Genomic DNA, 11,334 nt, shown 5'->3' with positions numbered 1-11,334 from the left:
ATGGAAGAGGCCATGCTGTGAACCAAGGCTGGCTGTCACCAGCACCATGTGTGAGTCTGCTTAGCCAAAGGCACAGGGGACCTCAAGGCCTGCCACCATCTGCTGGTTGCTTCACATCCTTGACAACACTTAGTATTGTTTATTTTTTTCATTTTATTTGTTCTGGTGCAAATAAGATTGTGGTTTTAATTTCATTTCCCTGATTAAAAGATCGAGTATATTTTCGTATATTTATCAAACATTTATTTATCCTCTTAGAAGTGTCATCTCTTTGATGAAACTTTCTCCATACCCTAGGCCATATAAATGTTTTTTCAGAATTCTCATAACACTTTGCACTCAATTATAATATTTCACTTTTATTGGGCATCTGTTTGTACCTATTACTCAGTTAAACTATTTGTTAGAGCAGCTCCAGCTTTGTGTCATGGGACCTATCTCTTTGTAAATTACCTCCCTCACTAGACTGAGAGCTCTTCAAAGGCAGAACTCTACCTTATTTAATTCTGCATTCACTATCCCCACATTTACAGAGTGACAAGCACGTAGTGGGCATTCACTATACATTTGTTAAATTAAATGCTTGTTGTTGAATACATGACATATTTTATTTTACATCTGCACAGGGCCTCAGCGATGGTTGATATTGTTGAATCAATGTTAAGACAAATTTTGTATAGGAAGGATTAAATCAAGTCACTGAAAGTTCTCCCATAGCCCTGAGGCTCAGAACTAGATCTTGGATTCATTTTCCGAGGCTGGAAGAACAGGAGCTATTTTTCTTAGGTCCCTGCCATGTTCGTAGAATGTCAGCTCCATGGTGACAGGGACTTTTATCTCCAGTATCTAGAAGAGGTCCCGATGCATGTAGATGTTTAATAATTGGTTTTCAAGTGAATGATAAGAAAGTCAACACTCTTTCTCCCATCCTGCCCTGTTTAAAATGCTGCTTAGTTGCTGCTTCCTTTAAATTATGCTCTTTCAAAATACCAGTCCCCAGAGAGAAGTGACTCACTCAACCTTTTACATGTGCATTGTGATTGGCTCTTCACAAAACAACTTCATATCCAGTATTCCCTTTGATCTGTACAATTTTCTGAGGTGGGCAGTTCAGAGATTATTATGCCCATTTGGCAAAGAGGAAATTGAAGCTCAGATAAGTGAAATTGTTTTGTTTCAAGTTACTCAACTAGTAAGTGAAAAAGGCAAGACTTGTACCTAGGTTTTCTTATCTCCATCCAGAAATTTTTTTCCACCACAAATGAATTTATCAGATTGGTGAGGGTGGAGGTGGTTGAGGGCCCAGGTAGAACACTTCCCTGGCTAGGAGGAATCCAATCCCGGGGGTACTTGTGAAAGAAAGAATATTTCAGGCCCTCTTCCTATTAGATTTCATTTTAGGGATTAGGATTTAGGGGAGGCTATTGAGGGTGCAGAGATGGTGGTAAAAGTTAGCCCTCAGGGCCCTCCCTGCCAGCCAATCAGCAACAAAATCCCTTCAGATTTCTGGGGAAGCGCCACATGTGTGAAGCGGGTGGGAGTGGGTCCCCAGCTTCTCATCCAACTAGGGAAAGCCAAATAGAGTTACCAGAATCAGACGATACAAATCAGTTATAGACCCATTTCCAACACTTCCTTTTTGAAGTGCTTCATGAACAAGTTTGGACAGGGGAGGAGGTTGGAAGGAACAACAGCCCAGAGCTCAGAACTTTTGGAGTTGAGTTTCTGGCCACATTTAATTTGTTCATTTGAATTTGGAGGGTGGGTTCTGTGTTTGCAAATGAGATGAAGTAGCAGGAGAAAAGAACGGACATAGGTAAATAAGTCAGTGGTTAAAAAAAAAAGCAAAGAACACCATGGTCATGGCCTCTGTGCTCTTGTAGCACCCAGTGCTCCACATCCCAGCACTCTAATCAGCTGTTTAATGAGCTGTTCCACCCACTGGAATGTGAGCTCCTTTCTGTGTCCTCAAGCACATGATAGGTGCTCTATAATTTCATGTTCCATGTATAAGCAAATGAGACCAGCCTTTGGAAAGATGGGGCCTCACAAGTACTTGGCCCAGACAGACATAGGAAATCATTGTACCTCTCAGTTGCCTTGGCTCTCCTGAGCCATATCTTCTGTACTCGCCCCAATTCAGTAAACAATAGGTTTTTTTTCTTGTCCTTCCATTCCTTCCTATAGGAGAGTCTAGATGGTGGAGGGGCTTCCTAATACCCTTGGAATCTGGTACAGTGAAAGGAACAAAAGACCAGCAGTTGGGTTTAAGTTTCTGTTCTGTCACTGTCACCTTGGGTGAGTCTCTTAACTTTCTGGATCTCTTAGTGTCTTTGGTACCGTAGGGCATCATTTCCCAAAGTGTAATACAAGGACATGAGACAATGTTAGGTGTTACCAGAAACAAATGTTAAATTTCAATAGCTGTAGATGTATTTTAATATGAATTTGAAAAAATATGCCTAGGACATCACATCTATGATGTTACATAAGATGAAGCTGAATTTATTTAAGAAAAAAAGTGAGCCAATTTAAAGAAACATGTTAAATAAATATTAGGACATTCACAAGTCAGAGTTGAGATCTGGGACTCCCACTGTCAACCATCACCACCACGATCCTTTAACCAAAAGATTTGCACCTTTGATTTGAAGAAAGAAACAAAACGACAAAAAAAAAAAAAAAAAAAAAAAAAAAAATCCCTGTCCCAGGTAATCCCTGAGGGCCCTCCAGTGCTGATACTCTAAGACTCTAAATCACAACAGCCAAAGTTGGATGTTCTCCTGGCCCAAGGGGTAACTTGATGACTTTGTCTAAGTCAGGTGATTTGAGAAGTTGCCTACTTTCCTGAAGTGCACTTCAGGCTCTAGGGCAAAGTTATGGGAAGAAATTTGGAAGCTGCCATTCAGTTAGTCTGAGGGGAGGGAGGAGCTGGACAGGAATAGTCTATAAAGTCCAGCTGCCCCCTGGTGGTCATAGATATCAACACGTATGAATAGAAAGTTTCTTTTAGATTGGATTGGCATCTATTCAGAGCAGCTAGTGCCAGAGCATAGTGGTTCTCAACAAACCTCAGAGATTGTAGACTTAGGGGAGTTGGAGTGGAGATGAACCTGAGAAGTCTTTATAGCTCTGGCCTTTACACCTGACTAGGATATATACTTCTTCAGCCCAAGAGCAGAATGATAGAAATAGGCTCAATAAATCTTGGCCCTAACCCAAAACTCAGATCAGTTTGCTTGACTCTCAAGTCCCTCTCAAAAAGGGTCTATTGGTGGTTGACCAGGCTCATCTTCCCATCCTGACATGTAGTCTCAGAAGCAGCTTCCCAATCAAAGAACCGCTTGCTACTTCAGCAGCACCAAGAGGGGCCTGAGAAGGATTTAGTACTTCGCCCATAATTTTCATCAGTTCTCACACATACATGATGTTGACAATTGGTGTTTTCTCAAATGTATGCAATGTGCTTTGTGAATACAGCTTGAAGAAAAGTTCCCTACACCTCTCCTCTTCTGCCACCCTTAAAAATTGGTTTGGAAATTCTGGAGGCACTTCAGCCCTCAGGATGCATGAAAGTGCATAACTGTTTATTTTGGCAAACATAGTGTTTTAAAAATTAGGGTATATCAGTCACTGAAAATGATGGAGTAAGGAACTCCAGGTATACAATCCTTCCCAAAAGCAATTAATGGGCTACAAAAACTGTCAGAATCAGCTTTCGAAAAACTCTGGAATCTAGTTAGAAACTTAACAACAACAAGGGGACTTAAAACACCAAGATTTGCTGAAGAAAGAAGATGCTGCTTTGTGGTAAGAGAGTGCTGTGGTATTTTAAATCATTCACTTACCATCCCCCACACCCACATTAGCTAGTGCCAGAGGGAGCAACATGGACTTTACTCTTAAAGAAGTGTGTTAAGGGTCTCAACCTGCGTGGAGGCTCCTTCAAGAACTAGCACAAAGGTTCCTCTTTGTTTTGCTTGATTCAGCATGTTCACAGAGTTCAGATGGATTTCAAGGGAGGCTACTGCCAAAAGCATTTAAAGACATAGGTATTGACCATAGCAGCATGGGACAACACTTGACAAAAGTAGTAGACAGACCTAGAAGCCTAGAAAGGAGGAGTGTGAAGGAGATATGTGTGGGAATAGGGGCTTTAAAAAGCTTCTGTGCATACTGGGGAATCAAGAAAACCATGTGCATAAACAGGGCAGCACACATGCTTCAAAGGGCCCGAGAAGACCTTAAGCTTCCACCTGGCTGGTCTTCAGGCTTGACAAATGTAGAAAGTGAAAGTTAAGGAAGAGTTGTAAATGACCTGGCTAAATATTGAAGGAGTGCCCCAACACAGAACCAATCAGCAGAAATTGGGATCGTATGTTTTTTCCTTTCTTGGTTTTCTTCTTTTTTGCACTTTTTGGCTCCAGGCATTTAAGGTAAGTCTGTCAAAATACCAGATGACCATTAAGCTAACAGAACACAGACTTCAGTGGCCACTCACAACAAAGAATACAGACTTCATAGTTTAGAAAAGTTACTACACATGCAAACAACAACCCACAATAATCAGCAGAAACAAACCCTGAGGAGGAGGGATAATCTGGTTTCCAGAGTTGTCACATTATAATATTCAAAATGTCCAGTTTTTAATAAAAAATTATGAGACGTGAAGAAACTAGAAAATATGGTCCACTCACAGGAAATAAAAAGAGGAATTACTAGAAATTGTCCATAAAGAAGCTCAGGCATTAGATTCACTAGACAAAGACTTTAAATCTATGGTCTAAATATGCTCAAAGAGATAAAGGAAACCATGAACAAAGAACTAAAGGAAATCAGGAGAATAATGTCTAAACAAATAGAAAACATAAATAAAGACAGAGAGAAATTATAAAAAGGAACCAAATAGAAATTCCAGAGCTGAAAACTATAATCATTGAGGTGAAAAAAAAATCACTAGAGGGGTTCAACAGTAGATTTAAACAGGTAGAAGAAGGAATCAGTGAACTTGGTGATAGGTCAATTAAGGTTAACTAATCTGGAAGTAGAAAGAGAAAAGAATGAAGAAAAATAGTGTCTAAGAGACCTGTGGGATAACATCAAGAGCATTAACATGCACATAATGGGAATACCAGAAGGAGAGGAGAGAGAAAGGAGGCAGAAAGAATATTTGGGAAAAAGACCATAAACTTCCCAAATTTGAGGAGACATGAAACTATACATTCAAGAAGCTCAACCAACTCCAAATAGGAGAAACTTAAAGAGATCCACATTGGGACATATTATATTCAAAGTGTCCAAAGACAAAAAAAAAAAAAAAAAGCAGCAAGAGAGAAGTGACTGAACATGTACAAGGGGTCCTCAATAAGATTAACAGCCAATTTATCATGAGAAACCATGGAGGCCAGAAGGCAATGAGATGACATTTAAAGTGGTGAAAGGAAAAAAAATGAACTAAGAATTCTATATCCAGCAAAACTAACCTTCAAAAATGAAGGAAAGACTTCCACTTTCTGGAGCAGCATGTAAGGATCTTGGAAATCATCACTCTATCCTAACAACAAGTAAAAAGCTGAACAAATTTAAAAATCAACAACTCTTTGTAGGTCTATCAGAATTGAGGATGCAGGACAAATTGATGCCCCAAATTGGAGCAAAACAGGCAGCTACAGAAAATTACATTGACCAGAATAGAAACCTAAAGCAGAAGCCTCCGTGGGAACTAGTACTGGGGTAGGAAAACCTAAACTGTAATTGATGAATTACTGGAGGCTCAGTGTGGACAAGTTTGAGAGTTAAAAACTCCAGGGAGTCTAGTCATAGAGGTGCCCCAACACTTCTGTGATTTTTACCCCCAGGAGCACTACAAAACTCTTGCAATGAAGATCAGAGGAAAATCTCCTTGTGCTTCTGGTGGGGAATCAGCAAAAAAGCCATTTTGAAATATGCCCAGTACATTCTTTTTCACAACAAGGCCTGCCTTCCAAACTATTTTACCAGAGTGTAACCTACTGGGGTTTTGTTAGAATCTATCCAGCCTGGAAGAAGGGGAATACCCAACTCTAGCACACTCTGACCTTCCTGACCCACATAAGGGAATGAAGAAACTGAGAATCATTTGTAAAGTTCACAATCCAGGAGCACAGGCTCACTAAAAGACCAATACCTAATTATAGGTGTGCAGAATGCTTCTCTTCTCCCCACACCTTACCATTAAAGGCCAATTTACCCCAGTTCCTTATACCCAGAACATCATGTCTGATTTCAAAAAAAATTACAAGGGATACTAAAAGGAAAAAAAAAAAGAAGACAGAGCAAACATCAGAACCAGACTCTGATATGATATGGCAGAGATGTTTGAATTATCAGACCAGAAATTTAAAATACCTATGATTAATATGCTAAGGTCTCTATTGGATAAAGTAGACAGTATTAAAAAAAAACACATGGGTAATGTAAGCAAAGAGACAGAAAATCTAAAAAAGAATCAAAAGAAATTCTAGAAATACAAAACACTAACAGAAATGAAGAATGCATTTGAGAAAAAACCCAAATGTCCATAAACAAATGAATGGATAAAAAAGTTAATTGATAGATATAGATACAATGTAATATTATTCAGCTTTTTTAAAAAAGGAAATATTTCCATTTGTGACAACATGGATAAACCTGCAGGACAGTATGCTAAGTGAAATAATCCAGTCACAGAACTACAAATACTGCATGGTTCCACTTATATGAGGAATCTAACATAGTCAAACTCATAGAAGCAGAGAATAGAATGGTTATTGCCAGGGGTTGGAGGAGGGGTAAACAGAGAGTTTTTGTTAAATGGGTATAAAGATTCAGTTACACAAGATGAATAAGTTCCAAAGATCTTATGTACAACATAGTGTACATAGTTAACAATACTGTATTGTGCATTTAAAATTTTAAGGGGTTAGATCTCTTGTTAAGTGTTCTTACCACAAATAAAACAAAGAAGCACAAGAAAATGTTTGGAGGTGATGAATATGTTTGTTACTATGATTATGGTAATGGTTTCAAGAGAATGTGCAATGTTCAAGCTCATCAAATTGAAAACATGAAATATGTACAGTTTTTTGTATAACAGTTATACCTCACTAAAGCTGTTATTATTATTATTTTTTTTTTTTAAGAATGCATTTTATGAGCTCAGTAATAACCTGGCCATGGCTAAGGAAATATTCAGTGAGCTTGAGGATATGTCAATAGAACTTTCCAAAACTGAAAACAAAACAAAAAAAGAATTAAAGAAAAATAAAACAGGATAATCAAACACTGTGGGAAAACAAATACAAAAGGTGTAATGTATGTGTAATGGGAGTACCAGAAGAAGTTGAAAGAAACAGAAGATGTATCTAATGCCATGATGACTGACAATTTCATAAAATTAATGTCAGACACCAAACCAAAAATCTAGAAATCTCAGAGAACAGCAAGCAATATAGGTGCCAATAAACTACACCTAGGCATATCACATTTAAACTGCAGAAAATCAAAGATAAAGAAAAAATCTTGAAAGAAGCCAGAGGATAAAAACACCTTACTCATAGAGGGGCAAGAATAAGAATCACACCAGACTTCTATTCAGAAACTATGCAAGCAAGAAAAATATGTGCTGAAATATTTAAAGTATTGAGAAAAACAAAACAAAACACCACCCTAGAAATCTGTATCCAGTGAAAGAGAAATAAAGACTTCCTAACACAAACAAAAATGAGGAAATCTGTTGCCAGTAGACCATCCCTGGAAGAAATGTTAAAAGAATTTCTTTGGTGAGAAGAAAAATGATATAGGCCAGAAACTCAAAGCTACAAAAACCAAGGAAGAGTGGTAGAAAAAGAATTAAGTGATGGTATGATAAAATCTTATTTTCTTATCCTTAATTGATCTAATATATAAATATTTGTTAAAAATAACATTAGCAACATAGTATTCAATAATTATACCTTATGCAAAGTGAAATGAATGACAGCAATGATACTAGGGATAGAAGGAAGGAATTGGAAATACTTCAAAGATTTTTTTTTTTATTGGGGAAGGGGAACAGGACTTTATTGGGGAACAGTGTGCACTTCCAGGACTTTTTTCCAAGTCAAGTTGTTGTCCTTTCAATCTTAGTTGTGGAGGGTGCCATTCAGCTTCAAGTTGTTGTCCTTTTCAGTCTTAGTTGTGGAGGGCGCAGCTCAGCTCCAGGTGCAGTTGCCGTTGCTAGTTGCAAATCCCTTGCGGGAGTCGAAACCAGCAACCTTGTGGTTGAGAGGACACTCTCCAACCAACTGAGCCATCCGGGAGCTCAGCGGCAGCTCAGCTCAAGGTGCCGTGTTCAATCTTAGTTGCAGGGGGCGCAGCCCACCATCCCTTGCGAGACTCGAGGAGTTGAACAGGCAACCTTGTGGTTGAGAGGATGCGCTCCAACCAACTGAACCATCCGGGAGCTCAGCGGCAGCTCAGCTCAAGGTGCCATGCTCAATCTTTAGTTGCAGGGGGCGCTGCCCACCATCCCTTGCAGGAGTCAAGGAATTGAACTGGCAACCTTGTGGTTGAGAGCCCACTGGCCCATGTGGGAATCGAACCGACAGCCTTTGGAGTTAGGAGCATGGAGCTCTAACCACCTGAGCCACCGGGCCGGCCCGGAAATACTTCATTATGATACTTGTACTACCCTAAAAGTACTATTCTTCACAAATTATTCCAAAAAATTGAAGAGAAGAAGTCTCCCAAACTCATTTTACAAGGCCAGCATTACCCTAATACCAAAACCAAAGACACTACAAGAAAAAAAAAATTATAGGCCAGTATCCCTAATGAACATAGATGCAAAAAATCCTCAACAAAATATTAGCAAACCGAATTCACCAATATATTATAAAGATCATACAACATGATCAAGTGGCATTTATTCCTGGGATGCAAGGTTGGTTCAAGACCTACAAATAGGGTTTCCAGGCAGGAATTCCCGCCCATTCTCAGGAATTTTTTTCGCTTTCCCTTCCCGAATCCTGAGAAAAGTTGGTTGGGAAATCGGGAAAATCGGCTCTTTGAACCCAGGTGATTGGTAGTATCAGCAGTCACTTTGTGGAAAAGATTCATCGTGGAGAACAGAAAACAGTTTATATCTCGGGATTTGGGAACAGGAAAACGAAAACAATTCCTGAGAACGGGCAGGAATTCCCACCTGGAAACCCTACCTACAAATCAATTAACGTGATACATACACCACACAAATAAAATAAAGGATAAAAATTATATGCTCATGTCAATAGATGCAGAAAAAAGCATTTGACTAAATACAGTATCCATTTATCATTAAAAAAAAATGTCAGAAAAGTGGGAATAGAGAAATATACCTCAACATAATAAAGACCATATATGACAAATCCACAGCTAACATTTTCATGGCAAAAAGTTAAAAGCATTCCCCTTAAGATCAGGAACAAGACAAGGATGTCCACTTTCACCACTTTTATTCAGCACAGTACTGGAAGTCCTAGCTACAGCAATCAGACAAGAAAAAGAAATAAAGAGCATGCAAATTGGAAAGGAGGAAGTAAAATTGTCATTATTTGCAGATGACATGATACTATATATAGAGAACCCAAAAGATTCCACCAAAAAACTATTAAAACTGATATATTCAGTAAAGTAGCAGGATACAAAATTAATATCCAGAAATTGGTTGCATTTTATACACTAATAATGAACTACCAGAAAGAGAAATTAAGAAAACAATCCCATCTACAATTACGTAAAAAAATACTTTGGAATAAATTTAACTGAGAAGGTAAAAGACCTGTACTAGGCAAACTATAAGACATTGAAGAAAGACTTTGAAGACACTTCACAAAAGATGATATCTAAATGGCCAATGAACATACAGAAAAGTGTTTGACTTCATAAATTACCAGGGAAATGCAAATGAAAAGCAAGGGGATATACCAGTACACCCCCATAAGAACAGATTTTTAATTACTCAAAATATCAAGTATTGTCAAGGATCTGGAGCAAATGGAAGACACACTCACATTCTTAGGCATATATCAAACAAAAATGTGTAACAAAGTACAAGAATATTCATGGCAGCTTTATTCATAATATCCCCAAACTGGAAACAACCCAAATGTACATCAAAACTAGAATGGATGAATAAACTGTTATATTCAAACAGTGGAATTTTATATGGCAACGAGGAAAAAAAGAACAATTTCTGAACATGAACTTAAAAATATATAACCTCAAACAAAAGAATATAGACAAAAAGTATACATGCTTATGAATCCATTTATGAAAAGCAAAAGTAACCTGTGCTTTTAGAATTGAGAAGAGTGGCTCCCCTTGGGGGGGGGGTGTCACATGACTAGAAGGAGCCACAGGAGACTTCTGGGGTGCAAGTAATGTTAAGTGTGATCTAGATCCTAGTTATAGCGGTGAATTAACATTATAAAACTTCATTAGGCTGCACATTTATGATTTGTGCATTTCTATGCATGTATAATATACTTCAATAAAATTTTCCTTAAACATGCAAAAGCAGGATGTAAAACAGTGTGTCCATTTGAAAAAACACACACAAAATGTTATTAGAGGTTATTGCTGGGAGTTGAGATTTGGGGAAATTTTTACTTAATTCTTACACCTTGATATATTGTTTTCAGTTCCTACAATGTGTACATCTTTTTACTGTGAATTCATAAATGTGACCATATATATACTTTTTTTTTTTAAAAAAAAAGATTTTATTGGGGAAGGGGAACAGGACTTTATTGGGGAACAGTGTGTACTTCCAGGCCTTTTTTCCAAGTCAAGTTGTTGTCCGTTCAATCTTAGTTGTGGAGGGTGCCGTTCAGCAAGTTGTTGTCCTTTCAGTCTTAGTTGTGGAAGGCGCAGCTAAGCTCTAGGTCCAGAGCCGTTTCTAGTTGCAGGGGGCATAGCCCACCATCCCTTGCGGGAGTCGAACAGGCCATCTTATGGTTGAGAGGACGCACTGCAACCAACTGAGCCATCCGGGAGGCAGCTCAGCTCAAGGTGCTGTGCTCAATCTTAGTTACAGGGGGCGCTGCCCACCATCCGTTGTGGGACTAGAGGAGTCGAACTGGCAACCTTGTGGTTGAGAGCCCACTGGCCCATGTGGGAATCGAACAGGCAGCCTTCTGAGTTAGGAGCATGGAGCTCCAAGCGCCTGAGCCACCGGGCCGGCCCTATACCTTTTTTTAATGTGGCTTTTTTTTTCTTTCCATTTTTTCCCTGCCTTCCCCCTTCCATGGAAGCATGACTCTCCACCCTGCCATAAGTGACTTACATTAAGAATTT

The sequence above is a fragment of the Rhinolophus ferrumequinum genome, chromosome X (assembly GCF_004115265.2).
Source record: "Rhinolophus ferrumequinum isolate MPI-CBG mRhiFer1 chromosome X, mRhiFer1_v1.p, whole genome shotgun sequence".
NCBI lineage: Eukaryota > Metazoa > Chordata > Mammalia > Chiroptera > Rhinolophidae > Rhinolophus > Rhinolophus ferrumequinum.
Note: the sequence above shows the minus strand (reverse complement) of the source record.